Consider the following 17,681-nt stretch of genomic DNA (forward strand, 5'->3'; position numbering starts at 1 on the left):
AGTGTAGCATATATTCCAGTAGCTTCCTAAGAAAGGTTGTGTGAGAAATTTATTTTTGAGACCTTGCAATTATGAAACTATCTTTATTTTGCTCTCTCATTTGATGGATAGTTTGCCTGAATATAAAATTCTAGGTTGGAAATAATTTTTCTCCAGAATTTTGAAGGCAGTTCCCAGTTGTCTTCTATCTTCCAATATTTTTGTTGAAAAATCTAAAGCCATTCTGATTCTGCCTCTTTATTTATGATCGGTTATTTTAATCTCTTAAATCCTAAAGGATTTCTTTTTATCTTCAGAGTTCTGAAATTTCACAATATGTGACTTGAGGTGGTTCAACTCCATTCATTGCTGCTGAACACGAAGGGGGCCCCTTTGATATGAAAACTCATGTCCTTAAGGTCTCGGAAATTTTAAAGGATTCGTTTGTAGAAATAACGTTCCCTATTTTTCTCTTTCCTTTATTACTGGAACTCCTGAACTAGTCTTCCATTTTTCTTATCTTTTCTCTCCTATTTCCATCTCTTTGTCTCTTTGCTTTTCTTTCTGGGAGATTTCCTGAACTTTGTCTTCAATCCTTTTAATGAATTTTTCATTTCATCTTTCCATTTCTAATTTCCAGGAACTCAATTTTATTCATTGGCTGTTCTCTTTTAAACAACATCTTGTTCTTATTTTGTGGTTTCAATAGCTCATCTCTGAGGATATCAGTTATAGGTGGGGTTTTTTGTTGTGTTTTGTTGTTGAAATTTTCTTCCCTCCTGTATAGTTTCTGTTTTATCCAGGTTTCTTTTTTCTGATAGTTTTGGTCTCTGTTTTTCTTATTAGAGGCTGTGATCTGCGGTTGCTGGCTCATTTTTAGGAGCGAGAGACTGAAAAACTGATGTGATGCTCTGAAAGCGTAGGTAGAGTGTATCAATTGTGAAATTTGCTGTAGGATGATCTGTCTGGGATGTTTTACTAGGAAATCTCTGTCTCAATATCTTTGGGTCTTTCCTCTTAGTCTAGTCACATTTCTCATAGAAGATTCTCTAGTTTTTTGCCTGGATGGTAAAATGGTCCTATCTTTTCTCACTGTTAAGGGAGTAGTCCAATATGGCACCCACTGTCAGAGCCAGCAGGAACAGAATTCCCAGACTCCCAAGTCGAGTCGGTTAAACAAACTCATTGTAGACTAGAAGGGATGAGTGTATTCATTTTTTGATGCTAAAAAGGCATGATTGTACTTTATTTTAATAACACCCAGTGATCTGGGGTCTATATCCACCAATTACTATTGGCGTTTGTTTCAGTCCCTTACTTATTTTTGTCAATGACTGCAATATTTGAATCCTTCCGTAGTTAAACTTACACCCATGTGGTCCTCTATCTATAAATAGTGTATCCTTGAGTGTTATTAATTAAGAGTATGTGGCTCTTCTGTACACATCCCACCTTGGTTTGGGAGGTTCTTATGTGTTCAATCTGTCCACAATTGATGCATGAGAAGCCGCCTCATGCTGCAGGTTGCATGACTTCCCAATGGAGAGAATAATCCCACATATATTGAGGGCCAGTCTTTGATTAGCAGGAGCTATAATGAAAAGAAACAGGATCAGAGCAGCCATACTAGAAAAGGGAAATTCAACCAGAGACTTCTTCATATGATTTGGGGGTACTGAATTTGTGTTTATGGTAATATTCAGTGTTTCCTGGGCTTCCCTCCTTCTCCCCTTCATAATTTGATTCCCGGATAGTAAGTTCATAATTTACCTACCATTTGGTTAAAAGGAGTTTTCATTTTTACTTTAATTTTTCTGGTGAATTGTGAAACCATAAGTTCCTGTCCTAGTTTACTCAGTGAATTTTCATCAGATTAGTCGCCCACATTGTGTAAAACCCAAAAGGTGGAGGGAAATTTCATTTGAGACTCATATGTTTAGATGTTATTTTTCCCAATTCATAATTCTTTTTCCACTCTTTGCCCCAGTCCTTCACTTGTGCTTTATCAAAGCTAAGTTGAAAACTCCTTATTTGTGTTTATCAGGTCTCTTCATAGGTCTCATCACCAGATATATTTCGAGATTTGGCCCATTATTGGCAGGACTCTTACCTATACCCCATTATTTTTACTCATCCCTTGGTCCTGCCACCATGGAGATATGTGATAGAGAGTAATTATCCTGAGAGTAACCGGCTTGTGATAGAAATGTAGGTCTCCTCACACATATTCCTGACCTAATGAGCATCCTCAGATACAAAATGAGGGGTCAATTCCTTCATCCTTCCTTACCTGCTGCTTGGGAGAGACTGGTGCGTTGGAAGGGCTGTTTTATATTTAGATTAAAAACCCATTCTTGAATTGCACTAGCTGTGAAATTGTGTTTCCAAATCAGATGCTAAGGAATCAGGAATGCCATATTTCTGCACAGCTTCCTAAGGAAGCTCCCTGAGAGCTGATTCCACAATGGCTCCTTTTACCTGAGTAAACATTAATTGTGAGAATATACTTTTGGCCTAAAGGGCTGGGCAGCAGTGATACACAATCTACCTCTCAGCAAGGGGCAGGGCGTTACCTCCCGGCACACCAGGAGGTAGGGGAAACTGTTGAAAGTAGCGTGTTGGTTGTTAAATACCTTGGACCTTTGCCCTTGCCAAGGCAGCGTCCATTCCTCTGCGATCACTCTGCTCGTGTGTCCACTTACCTGCCTCCCTCACCTTGTCAGAACATCTACGGCTTTGTTCCAATGGGATTCCTCACCAGGGATTTGGTGGCACCCCATGAGAAACCGGGAGCTTAATTTTGTCAGAATTGCTGGTCAGTGGAGTCAGCCAAGCCAATGGTCTAAACTTAATCACAGCCCAGGAATTTAAACACATGAGAGAACATCCTGTTTTATATCTAGAACCCAGGTTCATGTCATGGATACTGCCTTTAACCTGCACACTGAGATGAGATCCCTCGTTCTCTTCTCCAAGGGGCCCCTGGCGGCTACGTGTAAGATGACTGCCGCCCAAGGCTGTTTTAGAAGTGAGGGTGGCGGAGCCATCACCACACCTAGCAGCGGCTCTGAGTGACAGCGCTTCCGCGGCAATGATGCTGGGTGTCTGCAGGGGGCGCCCTTGCCCAGAGCTGGCCCTGCAGCGCCGGGAGGAGGGACGAACCTCCGTCGGGCTGGGCTTTCCTATCCCTGGGGTTCCTCTTCTTTAACAATGCAGCTTGCATTTGTTTGAACACGACCGATTCCCTTTGCACTGCTTGGGACACAGAAGTACTTGATATCCCTTTGTTGTTTTGGATTCAATAAGCAGTTGGTAACTGACATTCAAAGGGAGCGTGGTGTTCGGCATCCTCAGGACCGGAAGCCTGAGGTCAACTCCGTCCCCTCCCTCAGGAATCCCAAAGAGGCTCTAGTCTCCGTCGGTCAAGGAGACACACCTCCTGTTCTGATCTGTAATATGGACCCAGAGGAAAGGAGGCGTGTACAGCCGTGTGTAAGGCATCCGAGGCAGTGCGTGGTTCAGGCCCTATACAAATTTTGACGTAATTCCCGGATGTGGGGTTGCTGTCTCCAGGGCCCAGCATGGCCATTCGTATCTGTGCCTGCTTTTTAGTGGCAGGGTCCTTGAAGAGCAAAAGCCTCTGCCTGGTGCAGGGTCCAGAAAGAGAGCCAAACTGTATCTTGAAGGGTCTCGCTATTTTCTCAAGATTGGTAACTCATCCTTTTCAGTCAAAAAATCAAAAGAAGACAGAGCTTCAGGCACAGTTGTTCCTGAATCATCCCTAATTAATATGTCACAATTGAATCGAATAACTTCAATATCTAAATTAGGCTGCCTATTGAAATCCTGCCTTGTCAGATTATGGCACATTGCTGGAGAATTGACCTCTCCCTATGGCTGGACCAAGGGAATTGCTGGCCTTGCCGAATGAAGTGTCAAGATAAGTAGATTGTCAGATTTAGCAAATATACATATGGGACACCCGGTTAAATTTGAATTTCAGAGAAACAACAAATAATCTTATTGTATAAGAATGTCCCAAATGTTGTATGGGATGTACTTACACTAAAAATCAATTTGTTCTCTCTCTGAAATGTGAGTAGGTGTCCTGTATTTCATTTGGCAACCCTAACTGTGAAAAGAAAGTTCAAACAATCTAAGAGACCTCGGACTCTCAATCTCATTGCCCAGAGATAACTATCATTAAGGGTTTGGGTTATATCTTTCCCTAAACTATTCATGAATATACACAAATATCTATCCGTGTGTTCCAATCCTGGCTCCTCCAGCTGCTGGCTGGGTAACCTTGGAAGGGTTATTTAGTTTCTCTGGATCTTAGTTTCCTTGTCTGTAAAAGGGGGCTAATAGTACTATCTGCCTCATAGAATATTAATGGGGATTAAATGAGTCTGGCACATGGAAGATACTGAGTGATTATCCATTATCAATAATGATAATTATCATTGATATTATATATCATGTCTTAAAACTTCAAGTGGAGACATACTGTATGAATTGTTCTATACCTTGCTTTTATTCACCTTTTTTATCTTGCTTATTCTTTTTCACAATGCCTGGAATTCCATTTTTAAAAAAATTATTTAGTTTCTGTTGATGGTCATTCATGTTATTTTCAACACTTTTCTATCTGATTACCGCTTCAGTGAACACCTTTGTGGTGTAATCATTGCCTTTCTCTGAGTAGTCTAGACAATGAGCCGGTAGAACTTGGTGCTTCCCTCCACTTCTCCTGGTGGGCAGGGCTGCAGCTGAACTCATTGCTAGGGGACCTGGAGGCTCCCTCATCCAGGCGCTGGCAGCTGGCTTTCCCAGACAACACAGCAAACAATGGCAAAGGGCCAAGACCAGGATGCTTGGATGCAAAATTTAAGAGGACACTCAAATCTCAGTAATTAAGAAAAATATTATTTAATAACAATATTTAGAGAAAATCAATGTTAATGCAAAAAATCCATGATGAACAAAACACCAACATTTTAAATAAAGACAGGATCAGTAACAGTGCCATGCCAAGTCATATTGGATTACACATTAATTTTTATTTTAAAATATTTTCTTAAAATATAATTTATCTTGATTACTGAGTTTTTGGTGCCCTCTGACATTTTGCACCAGAGATGAGTGTCTCATTTGCCTCACTCCATGTCTAAGCTCTGGCTGGCACCATATCCGATGGCACAATGTCCAAGCTTGTGCTTCGTTGATAAGGTAGTTCTCATGCTTGCCTTAAAAGAAGGGAGTCTCCAGGCATGGGGGTCCCTCCCATGGAACACAAGCCCACATTGCGCACCCAGTAGACTGCCTGGTCCTAGCAAGCTCTCCAGGGGCAAATGGGTTGATGGAGATTGTGAACCTTGTTGTGTTCACTCAGACCTTTCCTTATGCAAGCCTATCCTTTAACCCACATCGAAAGACTTATGGAGCTTACCTTGAATCCTGTTACACAACAGGAGTCAATCCTGAAGGGATCTGTCTGACATGAACAAATCTTGTATACACAGTTTTGTAAACATATAAGAATATATCTATGGTATAAATTTCTGCAAGTAGACTTGCTGGCCCAAATGGTATGTACACTACAAGTTTTGATAAATACAGCCAATTTCCTCTCCTAAGAAAATATATTAATTTGTTAATTTTCTTGCTATGTTAAGGAAAACAACTCTCTGGCTCTTCTATGTGTTGCAACTATTGTGTCTGGTTTTTTGTTTGTCTTTTACTTTTAAATGATTTTTTTCATCTGCAGGAATGATTTACATTTTTATGTAGTCAAGGTTATTAATCTTTTCCTTTATGGTATTTGATTTTGTATTTTATTCAAACATTCTTTCTCAAAATGAGTTTATATGCTCTTTACCTATATTTTCTTCCAGTACCTCTTATGGCTTTATCTCTTCCATTTAAATCCATCTAGGATTTACTTAGGAACAGAAAGTAAGAAACACATCTACCATTTTTTCCCCCCTAAATGGCTAGCCAATATAATTTAATGAGAAACTATCTTTTCCCCCACTGATTGGCAAGGCCACCCATATCATATTTTAAATTCTTATTTGAATATGGGGCTTTTCCTGAACTCTTTAATCTGTTATAATTGTTAATGTGTTTCTGAACCAGCACCAAACTGTTTCAAATAAGATAGATTTGTAATAATGTGTTTTAGAATTCAGTATTTGTTTTCCCTGGAGTTAATATTTGCCACTTTTTTCTCCATTTGTTTCGTTGTTTTTTCTTAGTGCCTTTATCATTAATTCTACTTCAAATTCTTTGCCAGTTTGTAAATCTCTTCTCAAGATTGATTATTTTATCAGTTTTATCTTCCTGGACTTGTTACTCCTTATGCCTGGTGCATATTTGTCTCCCTTTGTCATTCGTCCTGGGGATTCCCTTAGCCTGTCTCTTGTGACAGAGCTCCAGTTTTTGGACATTAGATTTTCCTTTTTCTTGGTTTATATCATGTTTTGGTAAAGCTCATCCTTCAATAGCTTCATAAGGAAGGGTGCTTTGGAGGTAAATTTTTTCACATCCAAAAATGTCTTTATTTTACTTCCATACTTAAATAATGGTATTGCTAGGTATGGTACTGTAGGTTGAAAATCACTTTATTCTAGAATTTTGAAGACATTGTTCTATTGCTTTCTACCTTCCTGTTGTGGAAGTCAGGAGCCATTTTTTTCCCCTGATCTTTTATATGGGTGTTTTGTTTTCCTCTCTAGAGATTCGGAGGATTTTTCCCTCTGTCCCATTGCTCTGCAATTTCACGATGATGTGCCTGAGTGCAGGTCTGTTTTAATGCTTCATGCTGAATGCTCTTAATTTGCAAAGTCGTGCTCTCCAGTTCTTGGAAATTCTCTTGACTTATTTCTTTAAGGATTTCTTCCCTTTTATGTCCACTGTTTATTCTTTCTGGAACTCTTATTGTTTGGGCATTGGACCTCCTGGACCAGGCTTCTAATTTTCTTGTCTTTTCTCTCCTATTTTCCATCTCTTTATCTTTGTGCCCTACGTTCTGGGAGGTTTTCTTAACATAATCTTTCAAATCTTCTGTAGATTAAAAACTCATATCATGTCTTTAAATTCCAAGAGCTCTCTCTCACTCTTTTTTCTCCGAATATTTTTCCTTATAGCATTCTATTCTTATTTTATGGAAACAGTATCACAATAGCTTTTCATTTTTCTAAGGATGTTAATGATAGTTTTTGTTTTGTTTGTTTTCGTTTTCTTCTCCTTGCATAACTGCATGGTCCATTTCCTCCAAGCCCTTTGTTCTGTTTGCACGTTTTGGTTTCTATGCTTCATGTTGGAAGTTGTCCTCAGCTGCCGTGACCTTTGGTCTTCTGCTCCTATTTAAGCTGATGGGGCTTGAACGGTTAGGGAAGGATTAGGACGGTGTTTTGGCTGGGTGGTCTCGCTGGGGGAACCCTTGATGTCTATATCCTTGTCTTTCCTTGTGAGCTGGTCCGATTCCCCAGGTAAGTCTTTTCCAATCTCCTCTGGAAGGGTGAAAACCAGGCTGCCATCTTCTAGGAGCAGAGGTGGGACAGAGCAGAAGTTTCAGCACCCAGTACTTGCACCTGATCCTTTTTCGGTCTGGTACTCCTGCCCTCCAGTGTGCCTAGTGTCCTCCAGACCAGAGAACCCCCCTGCCCCTGGCTCTCCCTTTCCAGAGAACAAACCTCCAGTCTTTTGCTGTGGTGGGGCAGGCAGTTGGGAGGTTATTTAGGGCTCTAGCTGCTTCTTAAACAGTATTTCAGTCAGTTCTCTTTGTTTTCTCTCTTCTTCACTTCCAAAGGTAACTGGATCTACCAGTTCCTGAGCCTTTGGGGGATTCTGTAGTGTAAATTGGTTTGCTTCTTGTCTTTCCCATTGCCAACTTAGAATTCTCTTTTCTTGGTTCTGAGTTATTTACTTACAGGACAGCTGTTCACTTTCGTATTTTTTTTTTTTTTTAAAGATTGGCACCTGAGCTAACAATTGTTGCCAATCTTTTTTTTTTCTTCTGCCTTTTCTCCCCAAATACCCTCAGTACATGGTTGTATATTTTAGTTATGGGTCCTTCTAGTTGTGGCATGTGGGACGCCGCCTCAACATGGCCTGATAAGTGGTGCCATGTCCACGCCCAGGATCTGAACCAGCAAAACCCTGGACCGCCGAAGCGGAGGGTGCGAACTTCACCACTCGGTCACGGGGCCGGCCCGAACACTTTTGTATTTTTATTTTGCAATTAGACACTAGTTCATTTTCTTTCTCTTAAGTTTTCAAAATATACAAGCATAACATCTGCAAATAATGAAAAGAAAAAAAGTATAATTTTTATACTTCCAATTTTTTCCCTTCAATAATCTCATTGGCTTACGCCTCCAGTGTCACATGAAATAGTAGTGGTGATCTGGGCATCTTTGTCTGTTTCTTAGATTTACTGGGTGTCCTTTCAGCATTTCATCATTAAGCATGATGCTGGTTTTGGTTTGACTGCACACGTTTATTAGGTTAAGGGAATACCCCTCTTTTTTATTAAGAGATTTTATCAGAAATAACATTGACTCTTTCAGATTTTTAAAATCTGTGTTCATGAGTGAAATTCATCTGTAATCTTCTTGAGCTGCTGTATTTTTCAGGTTTTAGTATCAATACTGGTTTTGTAAAAAAAAAAGAGTCTGAAAGCTTGCTTTCTCGCTTGTGCTTTTGAACATTTTAACAGCATTGGAACTACCTGGTGAGTAAATTTTAAAAATTCTAGCGTCCAGTGCTTGGTCGATTGACCCTCCACCATCCTTCAAATCAAATCACAGTTCGTAGGGTGACGCCTACCTCTAAGCAGACACACACTGTAAGCTGTGGTCTCAGCAGGCACAGAGGTAGTACTGAATGAAAGATGTAAAATTTATTTTCTGGAAGCTTCAGGGAGCCGGAAAAGGAGGAGAAGGAAAAGGAAAAGGAGGAGGAGGAAGTTAATTGTATTGTTTGGACAAGAATTTAGCTCAACAGACCGTGTTTCTCTTCGGCAGGCCTGATAAAATAGGACAAAGTAAAAGGAATTTCTACTACTCCTTTCTCCACGTCCTCAGACTTGACTCCACAATTCTGTGGTCTCCCCAGTCACTTTCATAGACGCTTCCCCAGAGGAAATATGTGACGCCCTTTCTGTACCACTGGAACAAGGTTGGGAGTTGCCACTTGCTAACAAACAGCAAAGCCTCGTCTTGGCTTAATGAGTTACTCATCCTTTACTCTAATGAAAAATAGTGTTTGGTTCATCATGCCAGCTTGATTTGGCTGTCTAATTCAAGACCTGATTCCGGCTTTTCAGAATTTGTCTACCACTTGGAGAAACGCTGAGGTGGAAGGTTCTAGAAAGAGTTCAGTATGTTATAAATGAGAAACTTCTGGCTATGTTTGCGAATGGAAGTTGCTGCCTTTAGAGGCTTGACTTCACCATCAGTGGCTGAACAGGATGACTAGGTGACTCTTATAATTCTCCAAGTCCACAACTGTCTGAAACGGGCAGGTTTTGAAGATGTCTTCATATTTTAGTTGGAGTGTTGAACTTGGATCACCTCTACACTCCTTTTCAACTGTCACAATTGATGAGAGAGTCAGTCTAGCTCAAGTGACCGAGAGCATAGACTCTGGATTCCGGCAGATAGAGTGTGATTCCCCTTTCTGCTCTAATTAACTATATGACATTGGTCAAATTAATAAGCCTCTCTAGTGTCAGCTTATCTGTAAAGTGGGGACAATCATAGCACCTACTTCATAAGGCTGATGTGAAATGAAATGAGATATTGAGTACAAGGCTTCTGACACGGTGTCTGGCCCTCATTAAGGTCTTGTTACATATTAACTATTGCTATGGTTGTTCATATTACTCTATAAGCCATCTCAGGCTGATACTTGTGTCACTAACAGGAGCTTTTGGAGAGATACTGGTAAAACCCAGGCCTATCTGGGAGTTACATAGTAGCTGAGGACTTGTATAAACCAGGCAACCTGATGGTCAATAGAAAGGTGCTGATCCCTGACTCTCCAGTTCTTGCTTCCGCATCTTTCGTCTTAGGGAAAATGGTGGGAACTTTTGATGTCTAAGTCCTGTCCTCCGACAGTGGACCAGAATCTTTATTCTGGTTCTGGCTGGAGAGACTGGACTCCGGGCAGGCAAATCTGGTCACTACTTCTGATTGGTCATCAATAGACCAAAGGCCACCTTGGGGGAGTCACCTGTTCCCTGCACTGTCTGAGTCTTCTCTGGTCATCACACTGCCCTCCCAGCACCTTCTGGACAATACTATGCAGCTCCGCTTCCCTTCCCTGTGACTGCAGTCACCAGCTGGGTCCTCCTTCTCACTGGTGAGTCCTGCTTTCCAAGAGTAGTCTAGACTGGCTGCTGATGAAGAAATTTGCTCCCTTCTCCCCCAACTCTATCCTCTCTGCAGTGTCTTCCCGCTCTCTTGCTTTCCAGGGACCCTCCAGTCTCTACCTCCTTCCGTTACCCTGTGTTTCCACTCTTCTTCCCGTTAACATCAGATTTTATATCTTTTATTTATAAAATTTAATAAATGAATCAAATTACTAGGAGTGCATGTTAGTCTCTTTTGCTTGTAATAAACAAAGTCTTCCTACCTAAATAATTCCCTTCCTCCAAAGGGAGAGTGGGGTACAGAATTAGTACTGTGAAGAGACCACATGGTGACTGTGGGGACCAGGGCTCTACAGGTACCCAGAGTGGTTTCCCAGCTGGGCCTCACTGGAACCAGAACACAGCTCAGAAACCAGAAGGAGGTCCAGGACCCTGAGCTCTAAGGATGGTGACTTGTCCCCACCTCGGCAGAGATGGCCCACTCCACGGCATGACAGTGACACAGCTTCCTTCTACGTCTGCCTGTCGCTATGAGCCTACCTCTCACTCTTCTCTGCTTCACGCCTTCTGCTTATCAAAAGTTCTGGGCCTCTCTGGCTTCTACTGCCTCGTGGTGCTGCATCCTGTCTGATGAGGAGGCGTTTTCATAGCAGCGCCCCTCGTAGGCTGTTGGCTGGACCACTCACTGGCTGACCTTCCATTTGTGTCCCACCTCTATCCCTACCCCTGTGCTGTCCAACATGGTAGCCGCTAGCCAGATACGGCTATTGAGCACTTAAAACGTGACTGGTCCAAACTGATATGTGCTGTGAGCATAAAATACGCATCAGATTTCAAAGATTAATATGAAGAAAAAAGTCGAATAGCTCATTAATACTGTTTCATATTAATTACACATTGAAGTGATACTGTTTTGGATGTATTTGGGATAAATAAAATATACTATTAAAATTTATACCACCTCTTTCTTCTTTTTCAAGTGTGTCTACTAGAAATTTTTGGATGACTTGTGTGGCTCACCTTTGTGGTTCACACTTTGTTTCTAGCCAGGCAGAGGCAACTAAAAGTTAGACCGGGGAGGACTGCTCAAGTTTGTTGTTTATTCCTCTTTGGAATCCTCCTAAGAGCGGAGGAAATGGTGAGAGAGGAAGTGATTTCTCTCTAGCCCATCTGATCGAGGATTGGGTGGAAAAGAGGTGAAAACGAGTTTGAGGGCATCCCTGCCAACTTTCTCTAGCTCAGTGGTTCTCAGCCTCAGCCGAACATTTGAATTTCTTGGAGAGCATTTTAACATTCTGATGCTCAGCCACACTACTGTCTGATTAAATCGGCATTGCTGGAGGATCTCTATTTTTCAGGATACCGAGGGTCAGCCAAGATTGAGAACCACCGCTTTAGCCAGATTTTTAATCCTTCTTCTCCGGGAGCAAACTACAGTTCTTTCAGAAAGTAGGCTAGCAACCTTCAGAAAGCAGGGACCTAAGATGATCTTGAGGGGTGTTACTTGGGTCATTATACGTTTTCTCTTTTAAAAAAATTGAGGTTGCCTTGTTTCCCTTTTGTGAATTAACCTTGAAAGAACAGGGTTGGTTATCTTGAAAATTCAGCCTCTTGGCCACCAGGGGGACTGGATTAAAACACTTGCGGAAGACTAGGATATGTCCCTGGAGAAGCTCGCAGTAGAAGCTCATGGTAGAGGTAAATTGGTGCTGTCCTGCTGGTGGGCAAAGGACCAACACGTATTGCTACTTTTTAACTTTTGTTTGAATTAAATCCTATAAGCTCCCTCACGGGACTTGACCTTTGTATCACTGAAAATTGATACAATCTTTCTAGAGATCTCTTTAACAATATAATTATAGAAAATATTTATTGAGTGCCCATTCTCCGTGAGACACTGTGCTAAGTGCTTCTGATATATTATCTTATTTGAATCCTTACAACAATCCTATGCAGCAGGTGCAATCATGATCTTAATTTCAGATGAAACACAAGGGCTGGAGGGATTAAAGAACAGCCCCTTGGCTACAGAGCTGGAAGATAGGGAATTTGAACCCAAGCAATCTGTCCCCAGAATTTGCCTCTTAACCTCCCAATGGTATCGTATAAAATATACTTAGACGTCGCCCAGTGATTCTAGTTCTAGGACTTTCCTCAAGGACATGATCAGACAGTTGAATAATTCAGAACAAAACTAGACCTAGAAAAATCTCCATGCCCGTATTCTTATAGGAGACTAGTTACATAAATTAGTATATTGCCATACAATAACATAAAACAGATAAGAGTGCTGATATAGAAGTAATTTATTGAAATGGAAAAATCTTCATGCAGATTTACTAAGTTAAAAAAGCAAGTTAGAAAACATGCTCAGTACAATATCTAGGAAAAAAAGTCAGTGTGTGTGTGTGTGTGTGTGTGTGTGAGAGAGAGAGAGAGAGAGAACACTAAAACATTAACAGTAGCTTTATTTAGAGGAAATATTGGGATTTTTAATTTTCGTCTTTACGTTTTTCTTTGTTTTCTAATTTTTCATACTGTATCTTTCAGATAGTAATTTTTTTAAGGCACGCAAACTAAGATATTTCAGGATATGAAAGAACAATGCCTGATTAAAGGAAGTGGAAGGAGTAAATGGGAACTAGTTCTTGAGGTTGTCCTGGCCACTAAATTTAGCACCCAAGCTCTGGCAGCCAAAGGAAAAAGAGAAACATATTGGTGGTGTAAATTTCATGTTATTTCATTTAGTGTTTTACGAGAGAGCCTCTTTGGTGGTTTTCTGCAACTAGAATGGTTTATTCTTGTGAACTTCAGAGTGTGCGACCCCAAATAGATGGTCCACGCAGAGCCCAATTCTGTGTTCCCAAGTGCGATGGACTCCATTAAGCTTGTGTTCCCTGAGAACCTCCTGTGTGCCAGGCTGGGGGCCAAGCACTAAATCATTTCTTCCTTGCAACAGCATTCCAAGTAGTACCTTCTGCTCCTCCCCCATCTGGAATCCCATGCCAAACAAATGCTTCCAGTTCTTAGGTCTCGTTTAAGCACCTCCACTAGAGTCTCCAGTCCCAGCCAATCTTCCCCTTTTGAGAGGCCTGTTGCAACACCAGTCCTCATAGAACAATTCCCTCATCAGTTCGTAAGCATACACTACGTATGTCTCCACTATTAGACTGGAAACCCCCTGTGAACACGCGCCTGTTCTCCCTACGTATAGAACCCTGGAATTATAGCATTTTAGAGATTGAAAGGAGTGCCTGACAGCCAGGATGATCAATGCCTCCTGGTTTGCCTGGGACTTCCCCAGTTTTTACACTGAAGTTTCCACATCCGGAAAAACCACTTAGTCCTGGCAAGTTAGCTGAGCACTTCATGGGTACTCGCTAATTATTACTTGATTGGTTGGGTTGTTTTACATGATAAATTCCTTATTGGGCACATTCCCATTTTTAGCTATATATTGACAAAATAATGACCTCTTGTATCAACATGGCTCTCTCTCTACTGCGGTGCTCGTGTGGTCCTCAGGCAAACTCTGAGAGTGGGAAAAGGCAGACGTTATTAGCTCAACTGAGAAAACTGAGGCTGAGAAAAGCTTTGTGGATTTTTCCAGGTATTGAGTGACTAGGCAAAACTATGAGTTAGGTCTTTTGATTCCTAATCAGGGTCCTCTGGAATTCGAAAATATCCGCCACAGACCTTCAACTCATGTCTTCCATCATTTTAAATAATTGCACAAGACTTTTGTGAAGAAGAACACAAATTGTACTTTGAGATTCAAAAAGCTTTCAAAATGGAACGTGGAATATCATATTTCTAAATGAAACAGTTCAATATTGTAAAGATAGTTTCCCCGAAATTAGTTAATAAATTGAATGCAGTTTTAATAAAAATTCCAATAAGATTTTTCTTGGGAAGTAACAAAATGATTCCGAAGTTCATCTACTAGAATACCTACTGAAGAAAAGTTCAAGAAATTTTTGAAAAAGAAGAGTTGTGAGTGGGAAGAATTGTATTATTAGGTATTAAAAGTTACTAAACCACAGTACTGTACTTTAAGAAGTGTGGTGTTAGCACAGAATTGATTGATCAATGGAACAAAATTAAGAAGTCCAGAAAGAGAACCATAAGTACATAAGAAATTTGGTATATGATAAAGGTGGCTCAGGTCAATTGGGGAATTACGGATCTTTTAGTAAATGATGTTGGGCAAATAGGCTGATCATTTGAATGCAAACAAAATTAGGTCCCTATCGCTCCCAAAATATCAAAATAAAGTTCAGATGGCTTGCAACTTTTAATGTAAAAATATAAAGCTACAAAGGGATCAGAAGAAAAATCAGTGAATGTTTATGTGACCTTCAAGTGAAGGAAAGCTGTCTAAATGTAACACGAAAGGCAGACATCATAAGGGTAGAAATGGATTAAATTTGACTACATGATAAATCCATTTTAAAAAGTACTATAGAAATGACAATGTGGGAAAAACCTTTGCTGCATGTATGACAATTTTAAAAAGTTCTTACAAATTATTAAGAAAAAGACAAACAGGGGGCCGGCCCCATGGTTGGGTTCTCATGCTCCACTTTGGCGGTGCAGGGTTTTGCCCATTCGGGTCCTGGGTGCAGACATGGCACCGCTCATCAGGCCATGGTGGGGGGGCGTCCCACATGCCACAACTAGAAGGACCCACAACTAAAAATGTGCAACTATCTACTAGGGGGCTTTGGGGAGAAAAAGGAAAAATAAAATCTTTAAAAGAAAAGAAAAAGACAAACATACTAAAAGAAAAATGGCAAAGTACCCAATTTGCCACAGAAGTACAAATGGCAACAAAATTATGAAAAGTTCTATCTCCTTAATAAGCAAATGAAAGTAAATAAAAACCGAAAAGATTTCTTCTTTTTTTATTTAATGATATTGGCAAAAAAAAAAGTAAACAATAATATCCTTTGCTGGTGGGAGAATAAATCGGCAGCATTTCTGGTAGGCCAGTTGTAACAGGAATCAAAAGCCTTATCAACATGCATTCATTTTGATCCAAAAATTCCTCATGTATATCTGTTTTAAAGTAAGAATCACAAATATGTGCAAGTATCTTTTTATAATTATGTGCATATGAATTTTATTTTATTTTAGTTATTTATTTATTTTTGTTGAGGAAGATTGGCCCTGAGCTAACATCTGTTGCCAATCTTCCTCTTGTTTTTCTCCCCAAAGTCCCAGTACATAGTTGTATATCCTGGTTGTAAATCCTTCTACTTCTTCTATGTGGGATGCTGTCACAGCATGGCTTGATGAGTGGTGTGTAGGTCCGCGCCCAGGACCTGAACTGGCAAACCCTGGGCTGCCAAAGCAGAGCACAAAAACCCAACCACTACACCACCAGGCTGGCCCCTGGGAATTTTATTTATTGTAGTTAAAAAGAAGAAACAAATGTCTAGTTTTAGAGAGTTAGTTGCATAAAGGATAGTATATTGCTTCCATAGAATATGAGGCAGTTATAGAAATAAAATATGCAGTTAATGTCGAGGAAGAATATTTAATGACATGAAAAATGTCATGACAAGGTATATCACTAAGTGAAAAAACCTGTCACTAGGTTGTATTCATAGTATGATCCTATGTTTGTTTACACACATACATCCACACACACAGAGCGTGACTTGTGCATTATAAACGATTTTTTCTTTCTCCTTTTTCTGCTTTTCTACAGTACGCATTTATTGATTTCATAATAAGAAAAATGAATAATTACTATTAATTGTTATTAAAGAGAGCTTAGATCTTGGGTCAGTGGTTTTTTGTGGATACAGAATTACAGGGATGTCATGTCCTTTGATGTTTATACTTCTGTTATGCTTGAATTTTGTTCATTGAATCTGATCACTTCTATAGTCAAAAGAAAAAAAGTTTTTAAAAAGAAAGAAAGAGTTGGGAAACAGAGAAGTTCATACTCTTTAATCCAACAATTTTACATTTGGAAATGTTCTTAACCCTGAATATGAGCAAATATTTATACAAAGATTGCTCATCACAGCAGTATTTATAATAGAAAAAACAAACAAACAAAAAACCTGATAACAAACATATAAACACTGTCTAAATGTCTAACGATACGGAGCTGGATGAATAAATTACGACAGGCCCGTTAGATGGACCTACAGCAGCATAGTGAAGGCAGCATGGAGCTAGCCTGCCTGGATTCAGCCTCAGCTCTGCTTCTTATTTGCTATATGACCTTGTACAACCTACTTAACCTCTCTGAGATTCAATTTCCCCATTAGTAAAATGGGGATGACAATGGTACCTGCATCATAGGACGGTTGTGAGGGTTTTTAAACCAGAGTCCATTCGGGAAACAGATGACACAATCAAATCGGGTAATTCGAGGAGAGTATAATAAAGAGACTGTTTACAGAGGTATAGCAAAGCGTAGGGGAACCACCAAGGACAGTGCAGCACCCTGGGCCAGTAAAAAGAGGAAGACATAGGGAGCAGTTGGGCAGTTATCGGAACCTGGAGAAAGAGAGCTCCTAGGAGGAGCTGGCCCTCTGATGAGAGCCCAGGGCCCCTTCATACATACCCTGACCTCACTCTCCAGGCACACCTGTGATCAGTTTGCCACTGCTGCAAGAATGGTGCATACAAATAACCCCAAATCTCAGCGGCCACCGACTGTGAACATTGTTTTTCTCACCCCGGGTTGACGGGGGAGGCTCTGCTTCAGGCTTTGGGCTGGTTAGGCTCAGGGCAGTTTCAGGGGCCTCTTATTCTGGGACCAGCAGCCAAGAGGCCAAATCAAACAGGCAAGTCGATTGCAGGCCTCTGCTCACGCCAAGTCTGCAAACATCCCATTGGCCGAAGAGTGTCACGTGACTGAGCCTAAAATAAACAGAGCAGAGATATTTATATTCCACATACTCCACCAGAAGGCAAACTCGCAGGCAATCCTGACACAGGGAGAGAGGAGAGTCAGGACTGATAATCCAATCTACCACAACTTGTCATCAGCCAAACCCAAGGAAGTGAGAGAGCACAGAAGCTTGATGCGGTCCATGCGGGGTCGGTGTTCAGGGGAACTGAGCAGGGTGGAAGAGGGTAGAGGTGCCTGGAGAGGCAGACAAAGATATTTGTGCAGGATTACAGGAGTTAATTTTTTTTTTTTTTTGGTGAGGAAGATTGTTGCTGAGCTACCATCTCTGCCAATCTTCTTCTATTTTATGTGGGATGCTGCCACAGCATGGCTTGATGAGCAGAGCTAGGTCCGTGCCCAGGATCCAAACCCATGAACCCTGGGCCACTGAGGTGGAATGTGCCAACTTAA

Source organism: Equus quagga, chromosome 15 (genome assembly GCF_021613505.1).
Source record: "Equus quagga isolate Etosha38 chromosome 15, UCLA_HA_Equagga_1.0, whole genome shotgun sequence".
Taxonomy (NCBI): domain Eukaryota; kingdom Metazoa; phylum Chordata; class Mammalia; order Perissodactyla; family Equidae; genus Equus; species Equus quagga.